The sequence below is a fragment of the Saimiri boliviensis genome, chromosome 13 (genome assembly GCF_048565385.1).
Source record: "Saimiri boliviensis isolate mSaiBol1 chromosome 13, mSaiBol1.pri, whole genome shotgun sequence".
NCBI classification, from domain to species: Eukaryota; Metazoa; Chordata; class Mammalia; order Primates; family Cebidae; genus Saimiri; species Saimiri boliviensis.
This window is the reverse complement of record NC_133461.1, coordinates 105,852,341-105,877,313: the sequence shown is the minus strand read 5'-3', so window position 1 is coordinate 105,877,313 and position 24,973 is coordinate 105,852,341. Positions and strand designations below refer to the sequence as shown.

Here is a 24,973-nt window from a genome sequence, read left to right as displayed (position 1 = left end):
CTGAAGTCTCTGTTTCTTAGCTAATGTTCTGGTACTGATTTTTCTTTGTTTTGTTTTTTGATTTCTTTTTTTAAGAGATGGGGTCTTACTATGTCACCCAGGCTTGACAGGAACCACTGTGCCTAGCCTGGTAGTGTTTTGACAGAGATTTCCTGGAATGCCAGGGGCTAAAGCAAATAAACAAAAGTATCTTTTCCAGTCTTTGCAGATTGGCTGTTTGCTGGAGCCCTCCTTCAGCAGATAGCCAGACTTGTGCCTAGCCTAGTATTTAGCCTGAAGTGAAAAAGCTTAAAGGTCCTCTTGGGTTTTATTCTGAGCATGTGTGTGGCTTTCTAATTTCCCACATACATATGGCTGCTTTTGATTGCCCTAATTTCCTAAGGCAGCTTTCTTCTCCTCTTTTCTTCCCAGGCCTTAGATGGTCTGTTGCATGTCTCATTTGTATTCTTTGACCCCAGGTGTCTGTTTTTGAGCAATACCAACAACTTTTCCAGCCTGGATGAGTTTTGAGCTAAGCCTGAACTTTGTATCAGTTCTTCAGGTCTCCCTGACAGGTTGGAATGGAGTTACCAAAAATTTATGAGTAAGTTCTACTTGTTCCTTTTGGAATCAGGACCAGGGTCCCATTCTTTGAATACGGGCTGCCATCACACTGGGAGGAGGTAGGGCAAGGGCAAATAAGTATGCCATAAAGCTTTCTTATCCTTTGAAGTTCTTGATTTAATGTTCATTTGGTTGCCGTAAGCCTTTGACTGTTTTCCAGAGTTCTGTCAAAGTTAGTTCTGAAAGTTGGTGCTTGTTTGTTGATGTTTTAGGTTCAGGGAAGTAGATGGCCACTTGGAACTCCCTACTCTGACATTTTTTTGACATCTCCCAGTCAGCATTGTTCTTTTGCAGTAGCCCATTTCAAAACCCACTGGAAGCCTTTCCTTATACTGCCCCACACGCTACAGATAAGAGATGGCACCTTACTTGTCAGACCCTCTTCCTATATCTCCTCAATTTCTGTTATTCTCTTATAGTTTTTGGTATAGTTGTTAGCTGAATACTAGTGTTAGCATTTTTCCTATTAAATATTAGGTTAAGTCGGGTGTGGTAGCTCATGCCTGTAATCACAGCACTTTGGGAGGCTGAGGTGGGTGGATCACCTGAGGTCAGGAGTTCCAGACCAACCTGACCAACATGGTGAAAACCCATCTCTGCTAAACACAAAAATTAGCTGGACGTGGTGGCAGGCGCCTGTAATCCCAGCTACTTGGGAGGCTGAGGCATGAGGATTGCTTGAACCCAGGAGGTGGAGGTTGTAGCGAGCTGAGATCACACCCTTGCACTGCAGCCTGGGCGACAAGAGCGAAACTCTGTCTCAGAAATAAATGAATAAATAAATAAGAGGTTAAATAAACATTAAATACACTAAATGTTAGATTTTTAAAAAGCTTGTATGATATCTTACTCCATTGGGGCTGCTATAACAAAATCCTACCATAGACTAGGTTGCCTATAAGCAGCAGCCCGTGATCTCTCGCAGTTCTTGGGAGTTTGGTTTTAATGCATGAATTTAGCCAGGAAACAAACTTTCAGACCGTAGCACATGCCTTGTGATCTTTATGACAGCTTCAGCACACATCTTGGGATTTTTTTTCCCCCACTGTGAACACGCACTCCTGAAATATGACCCAAAGCAGTGCTAAATATGATTTGGTTTATATACAACTTTTAGTAACGTCTTCACTGGAAAACTGAAGGCTAGTTCAGTGGTCTTTTTTCTCTTCAGTGAATAGTATGCATTTATAAGCAGTTTACAGGCCGGGCACAGTGGCTTACACCTGTAATCCTAGCACTTTGGGAGGCTGATGTAGGCGGATTACCTGAGGTCAGGAGTTTGTGACCAGCCTGGCCAACATGGTAAAAACCCCATCTCTGCAAACAATACACAAACTAGCTGGGCGTGGTGGCACATGCCTGTGAATTCCAGCTACTTGGAGGCTGAGGCAGGAAAATCGCTTGAACTCGGGAGATGGAGGTTGCAGTGAGCTGAGATCTCACCACTGCACTCCAGCCTGGGCGAAAGGGCAACACTCCATCTCCATTTATATACATATATGTAAAATCGTTTATAAATATGGAAAGTTAGAGTTATTTGACAGGAAACATTAAACAGTGGTCATTGTACCTGGGTTTTAAAAAATTTATGGTCCCTTCGTGTAACATTAGGTATTATAAGACACAGTACATTCAGGAGAAGACAGGTTCTAGCATTGTATGTGAGCTAGAAATGATTATCTCAACAAGAGTTTCAGGCTCTTTGATGCAAGAGTGTCTTTCTGGTGTTCCTTAGCTACTTCTGTCTTTGATGAATCATTTTGATGCTGAATTTGGATTCACTGTTAATTTTTCTACAGTCTTTAAGGGTTAATACACTGCATTTATTTTGAAGACTGAGTTGGAGAAAACTAGAAAAAGAGTGGCTAATAAGTTATAATTATGGTTTCTGCTAATCAAATAAGGATGCTGATGCTCAAGAGAGTGTGCCATCTTCTCCATCTTCCCTTGTTGCCCTCACCTTGTGTGTCCAGGTTGAAACCAGAAACATCATTTGGTTAAAATTCTCCCTAAGATCAAATAAAGTGCACCTTCACTTGCTTCTTTGCTTAAAATAGTGGTAGCCAGCCTGACTCGGTGGCTGACGCCTGTAATCCCAGCACTTTGGGAGGCCGAGGCGGGCAGATCACCTGAGGTCAGAAGTTTGAGACCAGCCTGGCCAACATGGTGAAACCCTGTCTCTACTAAAAATACCAAAATTGTTGGGCATGGTGGCACCCACCTGTAATTCCAGCTATGCGAGAGGCTGAGGCAGATGAATCATTTGAACCTGGGAGGTGGAGATTGCAGTGAGACAAGATTGCCCCACTGCACCACCCCAGCCTCGGTGACAGAGCAAGACTGTCTCAAAAAAAAAAAAGTGATAACCAAGGGAAAGGTTGGATTACTTAGTATTGACATGCTGCTTCAGGGGATTTTCTTGGATTCAAGGTATATCTTAACCCTGTTGGTACTTCTGGTTCCTTGGTGTACTTAAGCACACATTATCTCTTTTGAACCTCCTGTTAGTAAGGTGAAGTGGGGAAGGTAGGCGGGTGGGATTACCTTTGTTGTACAGATTCGTAAGCAAAGCTTCAGTGCCGTTGATCCTTAAATGATGGCGTTGGTCTGGGAGATAGGTTTTCGGTGTCCAAGGCCAGTAGTGTTCTTGCTGATATTTCACATCTGACAAATGGATATTGAGAAATAGTTATGTGGTTAGAGAAGAACAGTGTAGTTAGGAATTAGTCGGTGGAAAAGAAAAGGGGGATCCTAAGAAAGACCCTCCCTATTGTGGCATGCATGTCTGTGTGTATTTCGTTGTACATGTAACTGCATGTGTTTGTTGATTTTATGTTGGCCATACACCTTATAATGTAATGCTTGGTTTTTTGAAAGTGCAAAGCTATATGTCTTTTAAAATAGGGACTTAAGAACCTCTTGAATTTTCACTTTATTTCATTTTTTTCATTTTTTTTTTCCCTTTCAGATCTTTTATTTCCCCCACAGGAACCCATGGGGAGAAGACTTAGAATAACATAAATGCAGAGGCAGTCAAACTGAGGGGAAAGGGCTAATGACAGCCCTGAGTAAGTGCTGGGAAAAGAGCCTGGACCCCAGGGGTGGAGAAAAGGAAAAAGTCTAGCGAGCACCTAAGTAATTGACCTCATTCCTAGCATGGCTGCTATGCCACACAATTACAGAGTTTGATATTGTAAAGGATCAGAGAACTATGGGCTCTGCTTGAGGCACTTTCAACCCTCACAGCTCTACCTGAATTGAAGCAGAAGCCTGAGGGATGATTGACTTCTGACTTTCTGGCGGTGAATAGGCAGACCCAGAAGGGAAGCAGGTAGGAAGTAGTGCTGGCCTGGCCCTGTTTATCTTCCCCACTGTAGGCAGAGGGGTTGTAAGCTTGAAATCAGCATGGGAGTGGCTTCCCAAAACATGCTCACATTACTGTTTGGAAGCATGTGTCTGGAACTTAGCTACATAGCTGGGTTGAGGGATGGTTGTCTTTGTAACGTCTCTTTCTGCTTTTGGCCTGTGTGTATTTTTCAGTGAGGGCTGGGGCAGGGACCACAGAGAAGATTCAGAACAAAGTAGAGTTCTAGCCCTTCATTTAGCCCTGTGACTTAGGTACAAGCTACTGTACTCTCTCTTTGTTTTAGTTCCTCAACTGTAAAATGTGATAACAATAATACATTTACCTCAAAGGAAGAATAAATGAGTTCATGTGCTCCGACAGTTCCTAGCACAAAGTTGGTGCGGTAGAAACGTGGTCTGAAACCAAACCAGTGAGTAGCAGACCACTCAAACAACAAAACGATGTATTCTATTCCTCCTGAGGGCCTCGGCTGCATTCAGTGCATATTTTGTTACTCGCTATTAGTTTTCTACATATTTGCCCTTAGATTTTATTGTAGGACTTCATTTTGTCACAGTTAACCATCTCCAGCAGATGGAGGGAAATAGTTACATATGTGACCAAGGAAGGATGTGATATATGCAGATTTGGGTGGATTTTGTGAACTTTTTAATCCTAGGTGAGGACTTGGAAAATGGTAATGGTGACCAGAGGTAAAGTCTCTGATGCGCCAGTCACATTTTCCCGGCAACAGTAATCATTTGCTGGAACTCCATGCATGTAGAAATATACTTGATCATACATTCTTCTGGGTAATACAAGCTGTGCAATGCTTATACTTTATACAGAACTGTATGTTTAAAATCTACTCATGTTTAAAAGATTAGTTGTAATTGTTACAACTGGACTTCACAGAGCATGGTTTAATATTTTCTAATAGTTTTTATTATTAAATTTATTGATTTTATGATCATTTAAATAATTTGAGGTATATGGCAATTTCTCTTAGCGTTGTACCGTTTCCGTAAAGGGTTCTAGTTTCCTTGTCTTCCTGTGCAGGTGGAACCAATTGGATAAAATAACGTGTTTTTCTTTAGAGAAGAGCCGTTTTCTTTTTCTCTTCGTGACACTTTTGCAGGCTCACGGTCCAAAACGATTAGCGAGACTGAGCATAAGATAAATGATGAATTTGCAAAAATGTCTGTGAAGTCCTAAAACACTCGTACCTTGTAGCTCTGCGGGGATATGAATATTGGAGGTGACATCACTGTTAGTGGTAATGGAGTAAATTGAAACACTTTGGCTTCTTACAGAATTCTTTTTCTGGCGCCCAAGTGTCAGCCTGACAGAGCATCTTAAAACCTGGAGGTTCAGTGCCTTGCTGGTTAACCAATAGGCCTTTTGTAAGAATGTCTGAAAATTTTTAGAATGTCAGAAGTTGGACTGTTTTAAGTAATCAAAATAATTAGTGAAGTTTCTCTTTTGTAATTTATGGAGAAGAAAATACGTTCTGTAATTTTTTTTACTGCCAAATTACTGAAATTTTCACTTTGTAATTTAGTTACTTTTAAATGAAATTTGAAACAAAACTACCTGGTACCTGATTGTAATAAGAACATGAGGACTTTTTGTTTTGTTTTCTTATGTTTTCCCTTCCACAACTTATCAAGATCACTCTACCTGAGGTTGTGATCTTAGTGAATTTCATATCAGCATTTGGAAAATTGAGGCCTTAAAGCTGGAGTGAGTTTAGGAGGCTGGAGTGCGGCTCTTTAGAGCCATGTGGGAGAAGGCGGCTTTTCCTGGGTTTACTCTGTGGTAAGCAGGTCAGTTCTCCTTTCGTTTGACATAGCCCACGTGCCGTGTCCGCTTCTTCTCAACTTTCCTGGCTTTCTTTCCTCTTTAACGCTTGGATTATAGTTTGTCTGCTCATTCTTTTTAAAACATTTGGCTTCCTTTTACAATTAGGTGTGTCCCTGTGTGAGAAAGTAAAAAAGAGCTTTTTATCTTAGTCACATCACTTTATTTCTCTGGGTCACTTTTTTTTAACAGGTGAAATATGATGAAGTCGGATTGCTTTCTGGATATAGAACTCTGTGAAGTGGGTTAAGATGAGATGGGTGCTTTGGTGGGCCTTCCTCTGGTTCTTTTTTTTTTTTTGTATTTTTTCATTTTGCTTGGTTCCTTGTATTCAGTACAACCTGAGTAAATAAGTACAATTTCTCTTTACAAAGTCAAGCTAACCCTTTCTTCTTTTGTTTCCATCTTTTTTCAGTGAAGCCAGCCAGAATTATGAGTTGCAGGCACCTGATGATATACTTCAGTAAATATTTTATAATTTTATAAATATATTAAATATTAAAGTACCATTAATGAGAAAGTTTTTGTGAGAGCTTCCAAAGTGATTGACTAATCAGTAAGGTTTACTAAGGGCTTAAAATGCTCCCAACATGGTAAAGAACTTACAGGGGCCACTGAAAGTGTTCACAGTGTATGGTAAAGATGAAAATATCTGAAAGAATAGCCAGGTGCTAAATCCTTCTAAACTTTATTTATTTTCTTGTCTAAATATTTCACTGTCTCTTCCTTTTGTTTCAGGATTTCCCACCATTAGTTCTTTCTTCTGGCCTAAAAGGCCGTCTCAGCTTCAGGCTCACCATTATTGCTGTCTGTCATCTGTATGTTCTGCATCTTAGTGAATACTCAGAATTGAACATGATACTCACTTAAGAAAATAAATTATGATGTCTTAAGCAACAGACAACAGAAAACTCCTGCTCATCGGGCTTAAACAACAAGGAATTAACTTTATTTTATTTTATTTTATTTTTTTGGTTTGTTTCTGAGATGTACATTTTCTTCATAGGTGATTATTTCTGAAATTGAGGCATGGCCCGTTTAAATGCATAGTGTATCAATTCAGTTGACAGCAGTTTTTCCTCATGGTGATTAACAAAATAATGATGTATCTTAACCACTGATGGGTCTTCACATTTGATGAAATGTGATTATCTCACCTATCAGGAGCTCCCATAGGTAGTGCAGGTCGCTAGTTGGTTATTTTGTCAGCTTGATTCTATCGAGCACCCAGCATGGTGGATCTGCTTTTGGCTTGCCCTTGGGTCATGAGATAGCTGCAGTGGGTCTAAGCGTCAATTCTCTAATCAATAAAATTCTAAAGGCCAGAAGAGATAAGGTCCCTACTTTGTGTTCGTTTTTAAGAGTAAGCAAAATTTCTAGAAGTTGCCCCTCCTTGGCTAGAATTGTCGTATACCCCATTTCTAAACTTAGAGATACGGAGTTGCCATTATTAGCTCAGCGGTTCTGGGTCAGCGGTTTTCAAACCGTTGTGCATCAGAAGGACTTGGAGAGCTTGTGAAAACACAGATCGCCGGGCCCCGGCTGGAGAGTTTCTGCTCTAGGTTGGATGGGGAACTGAGAATTTGCGTTTTTCTCAAGTTCCTGATTGAAGCTGATGCTGCCAGTGTAGGAAATGGGGATGGGTCCAGCCCGCCTGAAAGCACATGGCAAGCTGATGGCCCAACAAAAGCAGGGTCCCTTAGCAAGAAGTGAGGCGGGGCAGCTGGGTGGACTGCAGCTGTCCTTTACTCTCGTGATCTAGGTCAGTATTTCTCATTGCTGCCCTAACAGACTGCATTGTGGTCATGACTTGGGGTTGTACAGACTATGTTATTAGTAGTAAATTAAGTTTTTAGAATGACTTACTTAAATTATATGCAGTAGTGGATCTAGTAGATTGAAGATAATGTTTGATTTTCTCTGATGACATCTTTTCTTGAGGGAGAAAGAAAAAGGTGGCTAGTCAGTCATTGGGAGCCCAGAGAATTGGATACCCCTGTGGGAATATATAGTGCATGTTAATAACAGCTGATGTGTATTAATTCATTGAAACATCACTTTAAATTCATGAGCTAGTACTGTTAATATCCACGTGTCGCAAGGTAGAAACTGAGGCTTAAAGAAGGTGAGTAATTTGTTCAATATCATACAGCTTGTAAAAGGTAGAACAGGGTTTCAGAACCATGCAATTTGGCCTCACAAGTGGCACTTTTAATCACGTGTGCTACTGAGTGCCAGCAAGCGGGTCCTCTGTTGCAGGAAGGGTAAGACCGAGAGGTTCATTTTATATTTTTGGCTTGAATGCAGTTTGGTGGGATTAGTGTTCTGGTAAGTATTCCCTTTCTCCTTGGCTCATGGCTGCCTATATTTGTGCGGTTGATGTACTTGAACCTAAGCATAGAACTGAAAAAACTGTGCTAGCTGTGTCTGTTTTGTCATCTTGGCATCTTTATAAGCCTTCCATTCCTGTCTGTGCACGTGCCGGAGGGAAATATGATTGTATTGAAGTAGGATCGAGCCCAGAGACCTGTGGTTAAACACTTGTTCTTGTTTTTCTGTTGATGGCGGTGGATTCTTTTCATAAGAGGGATTGTGTTGGTTAGGGTCTTAATGGTGACTAATGAATTAAACACGAAGGTTTTTAGTGACTCCAGAATCGTTGGGAAAAATAAAGAAACTCAAGGCCAAGCTTCTAGGCGCAGCTCCCAAAGCAGACTGAAAATCTGGTTGTCTCATTTCTTGCCAGGTCCTGCCTAGCACTTTTAGCCGTAGCCATCCTGAACAACTGGCCATGGTCTCTCGCTTGTAGCCTTTGTGGATGCTGTTTTCTTTCCCTGGTACACTCAGTCTTCCTCTTTTCTTGGCTAATGCTTCTCATCCTTTAGGCCTTATTCTAAGTTTTACTATTAAATAATTCCTGGTCCTTCCATAATAATCTCGCTTAGACAGTTAGATGCTACTGCACTCTGCTGTCGTTGCACCCTGAATTTCCCTTGTCACTATGACTAACCACTGGTTTTTGCCTTTCCCGGCTCTTCACTGTGTTCCAGTGCCTGGCGCAACACTATGCTTCAATGTAGCGAGTTGGGTGGTTTAGAATTGAAAAGTAACTAATTACACATTGGAAGCTTCATGATCAAGAAGTAGATGCCAGTCACCAGCTTTTAAGTTGTAATTTATAATTCTCGTAATTATAATTGACTCAACAGATTTTTGCTTTGGTTTGAGTATAACACCCTTTATACCATAAATGTAACTTAATGGAGATTGGATAACTGGTCTATTTGCTGATTATTCTTTGAAGTTTGGAAACTGGGAATCTGAGAGATTTGTAACTAGATAAAGGAGACTCTAAAAAATAAATTTTCGGGCTAGGCATGGTGGCTCACGGCTGTAATCCTAGCAGTTTAAGAGGCCAGTATGGAAGGATTGCCTGAGACCAGGATACTGAGCCCAGCAACATAATGAGACCTTCATCTCTACCAAAAAGCCCCAAAGAATTAGCTGTGTATGGTGGCACGCGCCTATAATCGCTAACTATTCGAGAGTCTGAGATGGGAGGATCCCTTGAGCCCAGGAGTTCAAGGCTGCAGTGAGCTATGATCACACCACTGTACGCCCGCCTGGGCAACAGAGCGAGACCTCATCTCTCAAATTATACATACATACATACATACATACATACCTTTTATTTGAAAATAATTTTACATTTTTTAGGTTTATAGAAAAGCATATACACCTCGCCAGCTTCCCCCACGTTAGAATCTTATGTGACCTTGGTACGTTTGTCTAAACTGAGAAAGCGGTGTGGGTATGTTAGTATTATACCCTAGGCTTTATTTGGATTTCTCCAGTTTTTCCATTTGTGTCTTCCTTCAGTTCCAGGTGTCAGCCTAGTGGACCTTCTTGCGTTTTGTTGTCATGTCCCCGTCTCCTCTGGGCTGCAGCAGTTTCTCAGTCTTTCCTTGCTTTTCATCACCCTGAAAATTTGGAGGAGTGATGGTCAGGCATTTTGTAGGATGTTCGTCAGTTTGGGGTGGTCTGACATTTTTCTCATTAGACTGGGCTGTGGATTTTTGGCAACAATACCTCAGAGGTGAAGTGCCCTCTCGTTACCTCATATCAGAGCTTGCATGATAGTCACATGACATCATGGCTGAGGTTCATCTCCATCACTTGGTTAAGATCCCATTTGCCAGGTTTCCCACTGTAAAGTTACTCTCTTTGCCTTTGCTCGCATACTCCTTGGAAGCAAGTTCCTAAATGTACACTACCCTGAAGGACTCTGCGTGTGCATGCATCTGTGTCTGTGGTGAGGTGTTAAGCTTCCACCTCCTGGACCGGGGAGTATTTACCTAGGTCATTTAGAATTCTTCTGTAAGCAAGATTTGTCTTTCCTCTTCCCAACTGAAAATAGATACTGTGATTTACCATTGTGCAGTCATTTTGTAGTATGTTGATGACAACTTAATAGATAGTTAATGGGTGTCTACTATGTGCTAGATACTGTGCTAATTTTCGGGGAAGTAATTTTTAACAACTTTGGGGTTACATGCCTCTTTGACAAACTGATATTCGCTATAGACATTTTCTCCAAAAACATTAAGATATACAAAATACTGCCTACAATTTTAGGGGTTTCACAGATCTTTGAAACTCTGATGATTTCAGTTAATGTAATGGCTGTCCTCCAGGAATTCAGCCCAGTTGAGGAGGCAGGCAGGTAAGGAGACAGAATAAGATGTCTCGCATGTTCTCAGGAGGCGTTTTACGTTGGATGAGATGGTAGGGAAAGCTGCAGAGAGGAGATGTTATTTGAATTTGGCCTTGAAGAATGAGGAAGATTTAAATCGACAGAAGGTTGGAAAAGCATTCTAAGCAGAGGAAGTAGAACCCACAAAGACCTCCGCAAAGAAGCACGATGAGCTTTGGAATTGGGGCGGGTTCTCACGTGGCCACAGTGAAAGGTGAAGAGGGAAGCGGCTGGATGTAAAATTAGAGAGGTATGAGAGGGCATAGGGTGGAAAGAGAATTGGTTAAGTTTCTCAATTTATAAATTTTAAGATGTTTAAATGACTTTATAATTTTGTGTGTAAATTATTTTCATCTTGAGTTTTATGGCTCAGCGATTTATTGCTTCCTTGCATAGTGCCTGCATGAGTTCAGGAGTGAGTAGGAGGTGAAGAGATGTGGGCTGCTGTTTGAAGAAGTTTGGGCATGAAGAAGGGCCTGGGCAGTGAGACAGCTAATTGAGGGGCCCAAAGAAGTTTGTTTGGTTGCAAGTTGGGAGAGTCTTGAGTATGTTTAAATAAAAGGAAAGCAGGTAATTGAAATAGCTCCTGCAAAGGTGGAAGGGTTGAATCCACGCAGAATAGACGCTTCCTTCATCGCATCAGGAGAGAAGGAGGACATGATCTCATTTGCACTGAATTGCATGTGTGGACTGTATTTAGAATGATCAGACTTAGGCAGAACTTAGGTTGGCTTGTGGGTAAGTTCAGCTCTGACCAGAACTTCCATCTCGCTGTTACATACTCAGTGTGTTTATTTAATTCCTTCTGTTAGTATCTTTAAGGTCTCTGCTCAGTTCTGGTGATAGAGGTGTCAGAGAATCCGTGCCCTTGATAAACTTAGTTGAGATCATTAAGAATAAGTATATAAAAGAATTTTTAAAAATGTATGTAATGGGAGATATTCGGCAGCTCTTTCTCATGCTTTGGGCTGCAAGCCTTGACTAGAGCAGCCACTCTGTTCATGCTTTTTTTTGGGTGCTGAGGGAAATGAAGCTAGGGACTGTAGTAGTTTATTTTGCCCTAGATAGTTTATTATTTAAAAATGAATTCAATTGGTTTTGTACAACGTGATTTGTTCATTTCTAATCTGATAGATACTGTTTATAAAGAAATTGAGTCTTTTATAAGGGAGATTGTTCCTGAATAAAACATTAAAATTTTGTGTATGTTTGAACATAGGGTTGACCCTATGCTTAACGAAAAGAGGTTTCTGGTTGTTGTTGTAAAGCCCTTTGGGCATGATATTAATTGACTTTGGAAATTAATTTAAAATAAAACTTCATTAGGCAGCTATTACTTTTGCATTTATATTCTTTCTGCTCTAAATTCCTGGTGAAAATGTATGTGCTTCACTCCAAACACTCAAGAACTGATACTTAAGTTTTATTGTTGAAAGACTATCTAGTATCGTAATTGCAAACAACTCACTTCAAAGAAAGATGTTCCTTTTGCAATGGATTTTTGCAAAGAACTGTTAATAAAATGACATAATTTGTGCTAGCAGTAAACTCGAAACCTTTAGAGTCAGTACATTTCCTGCCTCTGGACTCATTCATTAAACAAATCTGTGCAAAGCACGATGGGTGTAGCAGGAAGACATGGTTTCTGCTCTGAAACGTCCAGTGTAGTGAGAAGACCTATTGGACTAGAGTGGTTCGTGTTGGAAAGGGAAGCCGTCAGAGGGAGCAGATGTGAGAGTGACCTTGTTTTTGAGATGTCATCAGCCTCTCTAGTATGGTGAGATCTGCACCTTGAGGAGTAAGGAGGCCCTGGGGGAACGGGGGGTAGGCATTGTTGAGGCCGAGGGGATAGTGTGAGAGCTCGCTGGGTGAGGGGAGAGCGATACCTTGTGATGAGGGCAATGTGCTGCAAGGTCTTTAAAAGATTTTGACTGTATCCTGAGAATGCGGGAAAGCCATTGACGACAGAAAGTTATGTTTGTGTTTTGAGTAAGATCACTTTGATTGCAGTGGAATGGAGTAGAACAGAGTGGAAAATTGACGGGTGGGAGGTTTGAGTACGGTGGGGAGGCCAGTGAGACTTCTGTAGTGCCAGTGTCTGTGCAAGTGATGAGGACGGTGCTTCGTAAGGACCCGTTGAACAGTGTGTGCTGAGATACTGCTGAAGTTATCCAGAGAAAACTATGTCTGTGTATAAAACAAACAGCTATTGCCTCTTGTAGGAAGAGTAATGCTCTGTTTGTGTGCATATAGTTCTTGATTCCCATGTAAAGATCATGGATTCCGTTAAGGCTCCTTATCCTGAAGATAGTGCACAACGATGATGAAGTCTTTATTAATTTTTTTCTCTTGAGAGGAGTCCTTTGTTTACTTTATAAAATAGGATTTAAAAATATTCACATTATAAAGTCTTTGGTCACACTGGTTTAAAAACGAATTTTTTCCTTTCCGTTTTAAACATATCAGATGACCACTATGGAATACTTGACCCCTAATTAACTGATAAGGCAAGGAATCCAATCTGCCCAAATGTTAAGTAGTGCCATTTAAGGTTTGGAAGCCTGAAGCAAGATAGTAAGGCTCTAGTAACCATAGCCAAGCCAAGTGGAATCTTTCTGAGTGATAAAATGAGCTTGTAAAATGAGCACAGTTGTGGGAGTATGCAGTATCAAGACTGGTGAAGGAGGTGCCAGTGGCTGGGGGCCTCAGGATGAAACCATGGTTTCATCAGGCCAATGTGGCCTAAAGATTGCTGTTTGTTTTAATCTCTGATGTAGCTCAGATACTATGAGGCTGTGCTGCTTGAAAACCTTTCATATTTCTTGATTCGTCTTTCCTTCCCAGGAGGAGTAGACATGTTATACAGCAGATTTATGAGAATATGATAGCAAATTTTAGAATTACAATGTGAGTCCCTAAAGGAGTGTAGATTACCTTATTGAAAAGATTTGAAGAGGGTGGAGGCTGTCAGTGGAAAGCAAAGAGGACAGAAGACAAGGTACTTTTGTTTTCTCTTCAAAAATTGGAGGGTGGACCCTATTTATAGGCAGAGAAGGAACCAACAGAAAAGGAAAATTCCATGTAGTCTAGAAACTCTTACTTAATTTTCAAGAAAACTGTAAAAAGTACACTGATTGATATGTTCCCAGCATTAACCAAACTGTGAGTTTTAAAGGTGTGATTTCCAAGACTGTTCTCACTTCTCACACCAACTGCAAGTTTGGGGTGTTTCCAAAATCACCTTCAGGTCTTACAATTTGCTGGAAGGACTCAAAAAACGCACTGAAGGCTGTTACACTTACAGTTTATTGCAAGGAAAAGATACAGATCAAAGTAAGCCAAAGGACGAGATCCATGGAGCAGAGTCTGGGAAGGTTGTAATGTGAACCTTCCATTCTCTCCTGTGGAGTCTGGGCAGTGTTACCCTCCTGGTACTGATGTGTGACCGTGCACGTGGAGTGTTGCCAACCAGGGAAGCTTTTCTGATCTTTGGTGTCCAGAGTTTTATTAGACTTTCTGAGGTAGGCATGTTTGATTGGTTGATTGCCCACCAGAGTTGAACTTCGTCACCATGTCTACCAATATCGTGTGAGCCAAAGCTGCCACCCTAAATCACGTGATTGGTTCTTCTCATATGGCCAACCCTATCCTAAGATCCAATGTGGCCAACCCCTACCCTAAACAAGGGTACTTCTATTAGATATGACACAGATTACCTCCAGCTAGCTGAGGGCAAAGGCCAGATGACTCTTTTGGGCAAGCCCAGCCTCTTTACTACATATATAGGATTTTAAAAGGATTGCCCTGAGTTTTATGTTGGGAATGATCTTGAAGGGCAGGGGCGGAAGCAGAGAGACCAATTAGGAAGAATACTTGCAGTAGTCCAAAGGGGATATTTGCTTCATTCCTGGTAATAGAGGTAGGGATGATAAGTAGTTGGAGTCTGGAAATACTTGGGATGAAAGGAGCATGAGGATCTGTTGATGAGTTGGATGCAAGTATGCAAGAGAGAGAGGGAAAGGAGTCCAACATACTTCTTGAGGCTTTTGGCTTGAGCAGATCAAAGAATGGAAATCTCATGACTGAGATACTCAAAAGTCAGTTGTCCATCCTAAGAATTAGATGGTTACCACTGCTACCACCAATTAAGAGGAAATCGTAGAACCCAGCCCTGTACTGGTTGGTGTATTGCAAATCATTAAAAGAAACTCATTCCTTGTATTTCAGATATTTGGAAAAAAGAAATCTCTTGTGGCTTTTAATCCCATGTCAGGGCTTTGAATGAACAAAAGACAAGTTTATATGATGTTATTACTTTTGTATTGATTCTTCTCTAATATTATCAAAGTTTCTAAACTGTACTATTTTTAATTATTTTTGAAAAGCATTAGTAGTAGAGTTTTGGGGCCTAAAGTTATCCAACCTATTAAAACTGGTCACGTTTTCAGAAATGCTTGTTCTGTATGTTATACATGCTACATGCACAAGTAATTTCATATTTCCTCATTTCTAACAGAAGCCTTAGTTCCTTCATGCTCTCTCTTGACCCAGTAAATTGGTTTATTTGGGTCAATTGAGAGTAGTTATCCAAAGGAACCGTTAAGATTGAGTTCAGTTGTTCATATAGCTTTTCTTGTACTTTGGCGGCGTTTTTTGTTTTTTTTTTATAGCCTTAGTTTCTTTCTTTTTTTTTTTTTTTTTTTTTTTTTTGAGATGGAGTTTTGCTCTTGTTACCCAGGCTGGAGTGCAGTGGCGCAATCTCGGCTCACCGCAACCTCCGCCTCCTGGGTTCAGGCAATTCTCCTGCCTCAGCTTCCTGAGTAGCTGGGATTACAGGCACGTGCCACCATGCCCAGCTAATTTTTTGTATTTTTTAGTAGAGACGGGGTTTCACCATGTTGACCAGGATGGTCTCGATCTCTTGACCTCGTGATCCACCCTCCTCGGCCTCCCAAAGTGCTGGGATTACAGGCTTGAGCCACCGCGCCCTGCCTAGAGGCTTAGTTTCTTCATTGGATTAAACTGTGAATGTTGGCAGTTATAATAATTCGCTGGGTAATGTGGAATAATCTAATTGTATTCTAATTGTAATTCAAAAATTAATAATTCTTTCAAATAGCAAGATTTTGTTAGTATTACTCTGCGATCATGGTCAGAAGCATGCCAAACCGTGGCATTCTGTGAGCTAGTGCAGATCTGTGGGCTCCAGCTTGGGGCATTTTAAAGCCTCAGTAATCCAGTAGTATTTTTGCTGAGCTATGGAAAGTAAAAGCAGTATGCTTAGGACTGCATAGCAAACTTTTCATCATTTGGAATGCTGACTGGATGATTTGTATTTGTTTATATCACTGGTTGAAAGGAATGACCAGGAAGGAAACATTCTGTCCAGAAGCTGGTTGAGGATCAACTTGTCATTTCTTGGCATGGCACTGTAGTTCTCTGGGTTACTAACTTCTCTTCACTTGTTATATGAAAGGAAACCAATGAGTGAAATAAGCAGACTAAGTGTTACTGAAGTTAACAAGAGAATGAGAATCTTTGTTCAAAGTTTGTATCTATTAGGACAAAAGTCCAGGGAAAGTTTTTCAGGGGTAAGACATCTCATCCTGGTAGGAACAGATTACTCTTACATGGTGAGGTAATTTACGTTTCCTTTCTCCATTCCTCCTGTTTTCATTCCTTCTGACTCTTCTTCTGTCTTACTCTTGATTTGTTGTGTATCTAGATTTTTTTAAATCCCACTAAATATATTTGCTTAACTTTAAAAATGTGTTCAACCTTGACTGGCGTAGATAAGGCCAGCAAAATGCCCATATATTTTCTGGAATCGGAGGCCTGAGGGCCTTCTGAATGTTTTAGGAAGGACCATTGTAGAGAAGCAAAGAGCTCTTAAACACTTTAGAGAAGTTTGAGTCACAAATGTACCCACAGCCTGTATCTCGCAGCTGCTAGCACTAATTTCCTTAGCATTCAGGTCCTAAGATCCCTAAGAGTTTCACATTTTAGTGCTGGAAAAATTTTCTTAAGATTCTTATTTGGGCTGGCCGTGGTGGCTCAAGCCTGTAATCCCAGCACTTTGAGAGGCCGAGGCGGGTAGATCACGAGGTCAAGAGATCGAAACCATCCTGGCCAACATGGTGAAACCCCCTCTCTACTAAAAATACAAAAAATTAGCTGGGCATGGTGGTGCTTGCCTGTAATCCCAGCTACTTGTGAGACTGAGGCAGGAGAATTGCCTGAACCCAGGAGGCAGAGGTTGCGGTGAGCCAAGATCGCGCCATTGCACTCCAGCCTGGGTAACAAGAGTGAAACTCCATCTCAGAAAAAAAAAAAAAAAAAGAAAGAAAAAAAAAGATTCTTATTTGAATTCTATATACTTTAGCAAAAGCCTGTGTACCTAAATATAAATTGAGAAAAAAGGGACCGCTTTGTTTTTATAGTAATTTGTTACTAAGTTTGATGACTGCCATTGTTTTCCTTTTTCCTATGATCTTTTGACTCTAAGTAATATTCAGTATTTGGTTTAATATCCTTTTGAACAGAACTTGTTTTTTTCCTTTCTAATAGTCACTAAGCATTTGCTTTTTTTTATAAGCAACAAGCACTTCCCATTTGCTTCTACATAGCCGAAATTGTAGTATTAGTACAGGTTTATTTATTGTTCTTTCCCTTGCTGATGGGAGCTATTGGGAACATGAAAAGGCTGATTTGTAATGGCTTTTTAAAAGACCAAGGGTAAGGAGGGACTATAAGGCAGAAGGGATTGTGAATGGATATATTGAACAAACTTGAGAAAATAAAAATAAAAAACTTGTTGAAGGATTGTCAAATGTCACATGCACATGTATGTTCATTGCGGTACTGTTTATAATAGCAAAGATTTGGAATCATCCCAAATGCCCATCAGTGATAGACTGGATAAAGAAAATGTTGCACTTAGACACCATAGAATACTGTGCAGCCATAAAAAAGTATGAGTTGACGTCCTTTGCAGGGACATGGATGAAGCTGGAAACCATCACTCTCAGCAAACTGACACAAAAACAAAACCAAACATTGCATTGTCTCACTCAGAAGTGGGTGTTGAACAATAAGAACACATGGACACAGGGAGGGGAACATCACACACCAGGGCCTGTTGGGGGTGGGGTGGGGGTGGGGCAGCCAGGGGAGGGATAGCAGGCAGTGAGGGGATTAGGGAGGTATAACATTAGGAGAAATAGTTAATGTAGATGACGGGATGGGTGCAGCAAAGCACCATGACGTGTGTGTACCTATGTAACAATCCTGAATGAGCTCATGTACCCATGTACATGGATTCCCATGTACCCCAGAACTTAAAAAGTGTAATAAAAATAAGAAAATAAAAAAGGTGGTCAAACAGATCGTGGGTCTGGATTTTCTGAACTGAGACCCTGGATTCATCTGATCTGAATCCACCATGCTTCCAGACTGTGTCGTTGCTTCTGCTGTCAGTGCTGCGTGGTTCAGCATGAGCTTTTGGGGAAATGTCACATCTTGTTCACATGGATAGAATTATATTACATCTGCTCTTACTGATTATGAACCAAGATTAAAATCTTGTCATTCTCAACAGAACAAATAATAGAAAATTATAGTAAATTATGTTCATGTTCTTCACTCTTACACAGTTTTCTGCAGTCCTACAAAAGACTTTTCCAAAGTAAATGTAAGTGTTTTCTACATATACACCTTGCAGATACACAATGTTTGGTTCTGTTTTTATTAGTACACGTGAACTTGGGTTAAAGTTCAATAAACGCAGTTTAAAATTGGGAAGGAAAAATTAAATTTCAAGGTTGCATACTTTCACTAGTAGAAATTTTCTACGTTTGAGACAAAAAATTATTATTTTCCAAATACCCAATGAGTACGTCACTGGGCAGAGGGAGAACAAGGAACTGGAAGAATAGTCTGAAGTGGTTAGGGACTGTGGTATAAGGGGCATATTTTTAGTACTTCACAAAAGAGTCTTACATGAAGCATATTACTTTGGGTTTATTTTTTCGTGTGAAAAATTCTAACATAATTTTAAGTTAAGGAAAGAGTATGAAATTGCATTCAATGAATAAAGTGAACAATACACATCTTTATTATGGTTGGAGGAAACAGAAGAGGAGAAAAAAAGAACCGATTTCAAGGTCGGAAGGAATTTTTTTTTTTTTTTTTTTTTTTGAGATGGAATCTCGCTCTGTCACCCAGGCTGGAATGCAGTGGCTTGATCTTGATTAGAGGCAATTCTTCCTCTGCCTCCTGAGTAGCTGCGATTATAGGCGCCTGCCACCATGCCTAGCTAAATTTTTTTTTTTTTTTTTAAGTAGAGATGGGGTTTCACCATGTTGGCCAGGCTGATCTCAAACTCCTGACCTTAGGTGATCCACCCACCTTGGCCTCCCAAAGTGCTGGGGTTACAGGTGTGATCTACCGCACCTGTCCCGGAAATTTCAAGAGATCATTCTGTCCAACTCTTCTTTTCTAGATAGTTAGATATTCCAATTTAAGAAATGGGATGGCATCAGAGAAGAAGTTTGTTTCCAGAACTCCAGGGGGATGGGGACTTATGCAATCAAATGTACTTTCACCTTGTTTTCTACAAATGGCTTATGCATAAAAGATAAAACAGCAGTGGGTTTTAAACATTGATACAGGATATTTTACATATTCATGAGGTACATGTGATATTTTATTACATGGATAGAATGTTTAATGATGTAGTTGGGTTATTTAGGTTATCTATGACATTGAGTACTTAGCATTTCTGTGTTTTGGGAATCTTTTGAGTTCTCTTGTCGCTACTTCGACATACACAAATATTGTTGCTAACTCTGGCCCCCCACTCTGCTGTCAATGAGTGGAACTTCTCATCTAACATCCTCACTTCCGTCTTTCCTTCTGGGGTTGTACCTGCTTGTTCCTTTATTTCAGGAGAGTTTCAGGGGAAAGCAGAGAAGACCTGTAAAGCCTACTCCACACACACACACACACACACACACACACACACACACACACCGTTTTATAAAACAAAACTACACCAAATATATACAGCGTTTATGGAATGAATTATGCATCCCTCAAGTCCCCTCAGCGGCTTCATACATGAGGCCGTAACTCCCAGTGTGACTGTGTTTGGAGCTAGGACTTAGAGAGAGGTAACTAGGGTTAAATGAGGTGGTTAGGATGGGGCCTTAATGCAATCTGACTGGCAGCTTCTTAAAAGGAGAGCAAGAGACCCTGGGGACGCACATGCACAGAGGAAAGGTCCTATGAGGACACAGGGAGAAGGTGGCTGTTAGTGAACCAAAGAGAGAGACCTCAGGAGAGACCAACCCTGTTGACACCTTGGTCTTGCACTTCCAGCCTTAAGAACTGGGGAAAAACCAGTTTCTGTTGTGGAAGTCACCAGTCTGCCGTATTTTGCTTTGGTGGCCTTCAGAAATGAATGCAGTAGCTTAATGGAGTGTTGTAGAGTGAATTCCCTGTAGCCACCATCCAGGACCACAGCAGGAAATTAGAAACTCCTATATGTGTCCCATCCTCATCACAACCCCTTTCCTTCCTCCAGAGTAACCACTCTTCTCATTTTCCTAGGAGTTGCTGCTTTACATTCCTTTATAGCTCTTTCACCCCACTGTACGTTTCTAGACACTAAATAATTTGGTTTTGGCAGTTTTCTTAGACTGTCTTTTAAGTCTCCTAATCTGTAGGTATTGCTCCAGCCATTTAATGCCTAGTTTCTCAGTTTGCGCTCTGTTGGTGTAATTCAACATGTTCCACTGTTGCCTTGTGTTTTCTGCAGATTGGCAGCTAAATCCAGTTACATTGTCAGTTTTGGGTTTAATCCCTTCAGCAAAATTAACTGTCATAGTGTGTTTTTCTTTTTTGTTTGTTTTAAATAAGAGACTTGGTCTTGCCATGTCCCCAAGGCTGGACTGCAGAGGCTATTCGCAGGCACAGTCCTGCTGACGATTATCATCGGAGTTTTCAGTAGTGTTTGTTTTATCAGAATGCATATACGTAGTCTGGTTTTCTCCCTCCCTCCCTCCCTCCCTCCCTCCCTCCCTCCCTCCCTCTCTCTCTCTCTCTCTTTCTCTTTTGGATGTTAGCTACTGATACTCAGTGCCTAGATTTATTAATTTTTTAGGGATTGTAAAATGGTGATAATTGATTTTGTCATTCTGTTTTTATTAACTGGAATAATTGTATAAGAAGATGCTTCTTGGCTGGCCATGGTGGCTCACGCCTGTAATCCCAGCACTTTGGGAGGCCGAGGCGGGTGGAGCACGAGGTCAGGAGATTGAGACCATCCCGGTCAACATGGTGAAACCCCGTCTCTACTAAAAATACAAAAAATTAGTTGGGCATGGTGGCGCGTGCCTATAATCTCAGCTACTCAGGAGGCTGAGGCAGGAGAATTGCCTGAACCCAGGAGGCGGAGGTTGCCGAGAGCCGAGATCGCACCATTGCACTCCAGCCTGGGTAACAAGAGCGAAACTCGGTCTCAAAAAAAAAAAAAAAAAAAAAAGAAGATGCTTCTCATCTACTATTTGGTTGTTGAATTTATTTAGGAAAGTCAAGATAAAGATTTGATTCTTCCCTCTTATTTACACAGCTTTTAGAATAATGAATTGATTTCTTCTCATCCTTAGAAAGTGACCAGTTCATTTCTTTTCTTTTCTTTTCTTTTCTTTTCTTTTCTTTTCTTTTCTTTTTTTTTGAGACGGAGTTTCACTCTTGTTACCCAGGCTGGAGTGCAATGGTGCGATCTCGGCTCACCGCAACCTCCGCCTCCTGGGTTCAGGCAATTCTCCTGCCTCAGCCTCCCGAGTAGCTGGGACTACAGGCATGCGCCACCATGCCCAGCTAATGTTTTGTATTTTTAGTAGAGACGGAGTTTCACCATGTTGACCAGGATGGTCTCGATCTCTTGACTTCGTGATCCGCCTGCCTCGGCCTCCCAAAGTGCTGGGATTACAGGCGTGAGCCACCGTGCCCTGCCCATTTCTTTTCTTTAAAAACAAACAAACAAACAAACAAACAAACAAACAAACAAAAAGCTTTTGATCCCAGAGCTTTCAGTATAGTTGACAAGTTACAATTCAGTGTCATTCTCATCCTCACTGAAGCTCACATTGTTCCATCATTGATGTATTAGGCTGCTCTTGTGTTGCTATAAAGGAGTACCTGAGATGGAGTATTTATAAAGAAAAGAGGTTTAATTGGCTCATAGTTCTGCAGGCTGTCCAAGAAGCATGGCGCCAGCATCTGCTTCTGATGAGGGCCCCAGGAATCTTCCAGTCATGGTGGAAGGTGAAGGCATCTCACATGGCAAGAACAGGAGCAAGAAGTAGGGGTGCCACATACTTGTAGGTAACCAGATCGTGTGAACTCAGAGCAATAACTGACTCATCACCGAGGAGACGGCATTAAGCTATTCATGAGGGATCTGCCCCCATGATCCAAACACCTCCCACAAGGCCCCACTTGCAACACTAGTGATTACATTTCAGCATGAGATTTGAAGGGGATGAACATCCACACTGTATCAGTTCTCCAAAGGGAGTCTCCTTGAATTGACTGCTAAGTCCTTTTGATCAGACTTTATAAGCCTTTGATAACTTTCTTGCTGTCTGGTATGTCAAGATGTTTCAGGTTCATTGTTTACATTTCTTGCCCAGGCCTAGAATCAGCCATTTTCAAAGAAGTCTTGGTTTTATTTAATTGGAAATGATGCTTCAAGACCTCACTATAGATGCTGGATGCAGATTGTTACTGGGTTTATCATTGCTTCTGTGCCTTCCCAGTAGAAGGGGCTGAAATTTATGTGTGTGTAAAAATAAAATGTCTTGAGTTCATAGTGATATTTTTACTTAAAATTCAGAACAACTTGTTTTGGTGTTTCCTTTTTTTTTTTTTTTTTTTTGTAAGTATATAGTATATAAACAGAAGAATGCACAAATCTTACGTGTCCAGCTTAGAGAATTTTCAGAGTGACAATTTGGTGACATTCCTTTAACTAGCTACCAGATCAAGAAACAAAATGTCACCAGCACCCCAGACCCCTCTCCAGTCACTCCCTGCTCCCCTCTGCACCAAAGGTAATTACTGTCCTGCCTTCGAGCGACATACGTTGGTTATACTCCTTGTTCTTTTTCATGTCAGCTGTTATCCTCTTGAGAGTGTGACTAGAGTTACCAGTCAGGGGCTAAGGAGAGGGGTAAGCTCCCATCAGGAGCTGCTGTTCCACTCCTGATAATGGGCACACCATCGCTCATACTGGGGGAGAGCTGTGGAGCTGTCTGACATAACCAACTGGAGCCCGATATTGAAGCAAGAGCACTGGTCTGGCAGTCCTCAGAACTGGGTTCCCCATCAAAGTACATGTCTGTCTTGTTACTTTTTGCAAGCCACCTTTCCTCTAAGGACTGCAGGATGTTTGCATTATCTCTTATGTATTACAGATCTATTTTCTGTTTTCTACACCGAGAATTCTGGCTTCCAGCTTCACATGGTGTCTTAGTTAAAGCTGCTTGTGAGGCCACAAATCCCATCATGGGGTCTCTACCCTCATGACCTCATCTAAACCTAATTACCTCCCAAGGACCCTGTCTCCTAGTGTGAGGGCACTGGGGATTCGTGTTTCAACATAGGAATATTGGAGGGACATATTCAGTGCATAACAAGTGATGATAGACTATCTTAGAATTACCTATTTGCTTTGTTCCACAATACAAGTAGGAAGTCTCTGAGTAACAGGGCTAGTATTTGCAACTTCCATTTTGACTACTCAGTACAGTTACAGTCTTTTGCATCTGCTCTTCCCAGTTTAACTGTTGTACTATGTCAACATAGCATTTAGCCATTACGTGTTATAATTTCTGCCTCTTAACTCTCATTTTAACTTGGTTCTGCAAGTAACTGTGTAATCAGTTTATACTTGTAGCAGTCTTTCATATATGTCTCTGGATTTCTTTTTCTTTTTTTTTTTTTTTTTTTCTTTTTTTTGAGACACAGTCTAGCTCTGTTGTCCGGGCTGGAGTGCAATGGATGATCTTGGCTCGCAGCAACCTCTTCCTCCCGGTTTCCATTGGTTCTCCTGCCCCAGCTTCCCAAGTAGCTGGGACTACAGGTGCCTGCCATCGCACCAGGCTAATTTTTGTGTTTTTAGTAGAGACAGGGTTTCACCGTATTTGCCAGGCTGGTCTCAAAAAGGTCACTTTACGTAGAGATAACATTATTGGCTTGCATTTTGTTTCCTTACGTGTCTTAAATATGTTTCCTGTTTCCTTCTGGCATAAACTGTTGCTGGAAATGTCTGGTGATATTTTTCTCTGTAAGTCATGCGGTCTTTCTGCCTCGATGCCCAAAGGACTTTTTCTTAGATCGCGTGATAGCCATTTGTGGTTGATAGTCTTAGGGAGGTGGTATGTTCTGTCAGTATCAGCTTCAGATCATTTTTCATTCAGAAAACTCTTGGATTAGAGTCTTGAGTATTTGTCCTGTTCCATTGCTTCTGCTGCTTTATAGTCGGACACTCCTGTTAACTGTTAGATCTTCTTTGGCTGTCTTTGGTATTTATTCCTTCTCTTGCATTCTTTTTATCTCTTCATTATCTCTTATTTAAAAAAATTTGTTATTTGAGTCGCCTGTTTGACTTAAAGCCTTTTTTTTTGTTTATGTGTTCTTGTCTTCTATGTAATCTTATGTATAAAATGAGTTTCTCTTTTATTTGTACTTCGTAGAGTTTTACCTGTTTTTTTGAACTTTAAAAAGGAAACCATTCTGACTTGCCTTCTTTCATGCCTTGTATCATTTTAACATGTTCTAGCTCATTTTGAATTGTGCTTTCTTCAGTGTGCTTTCCTTGTCTATGGGGATTTTGCTGCTTCAGCCTTTCTCTTGTAACTTTGTGTGGGGTCTGACCTCAGTGCTCATGGTGCTTCTCAACTGCTAGGAGGCTTCAGAGAGGCGGACACTGCACTGTTACAGTTCTTTCGGCTGTGCTTTTTGTGCAGGGAGCTTGCTCTCTGAGATTTCCTGCCTCCCCCTCCCAGTTTTACCTGGCTTTGCTTTTCTTTGTCTCTGTTTTGCTCATTTTTTCAATCCACTCCCAGCGCTTTCTCCTCATTGCGAGACCCTGGAGCATGTTTCATGAGTTCCTGGAGGCGGGACTTGTCCTGTCCCTAGGGTCGCACTCCCTGCCTCTATGGAGCGGACAGACTCCTCCTCGTAGCAGCTACTGGTGAGAAATGGGTCTGCCATGCTTTTCAGTGAACGCCCGAGGCTGTTGCGGGTTCTCCCTTCCCGAGAGCCCATGCCTCCTGCACAGTGGCTGGTGCCAGGGGCTGCGACAGCTGGGGCCTAGTCCCTGCCTCCCTACCTGCCTGTGCCGT

The 24,973-nt window shown here is 41.2% G+C and overlaps 1 protein-coding gene across 1 annotated transcript in view; it reads left to right on the top strand.

Annotated features, from left to right (window-relative positions):
* XKR6 (XK related 6) overlaps nucleotides 1-24,973 on the top strand; it is a 319,850-nt gene that overhangs the window by 37,066 nt on the left and 257,811 nt on the right. The gene's annotated exons all lie outside the window — the stretch shown is intronic.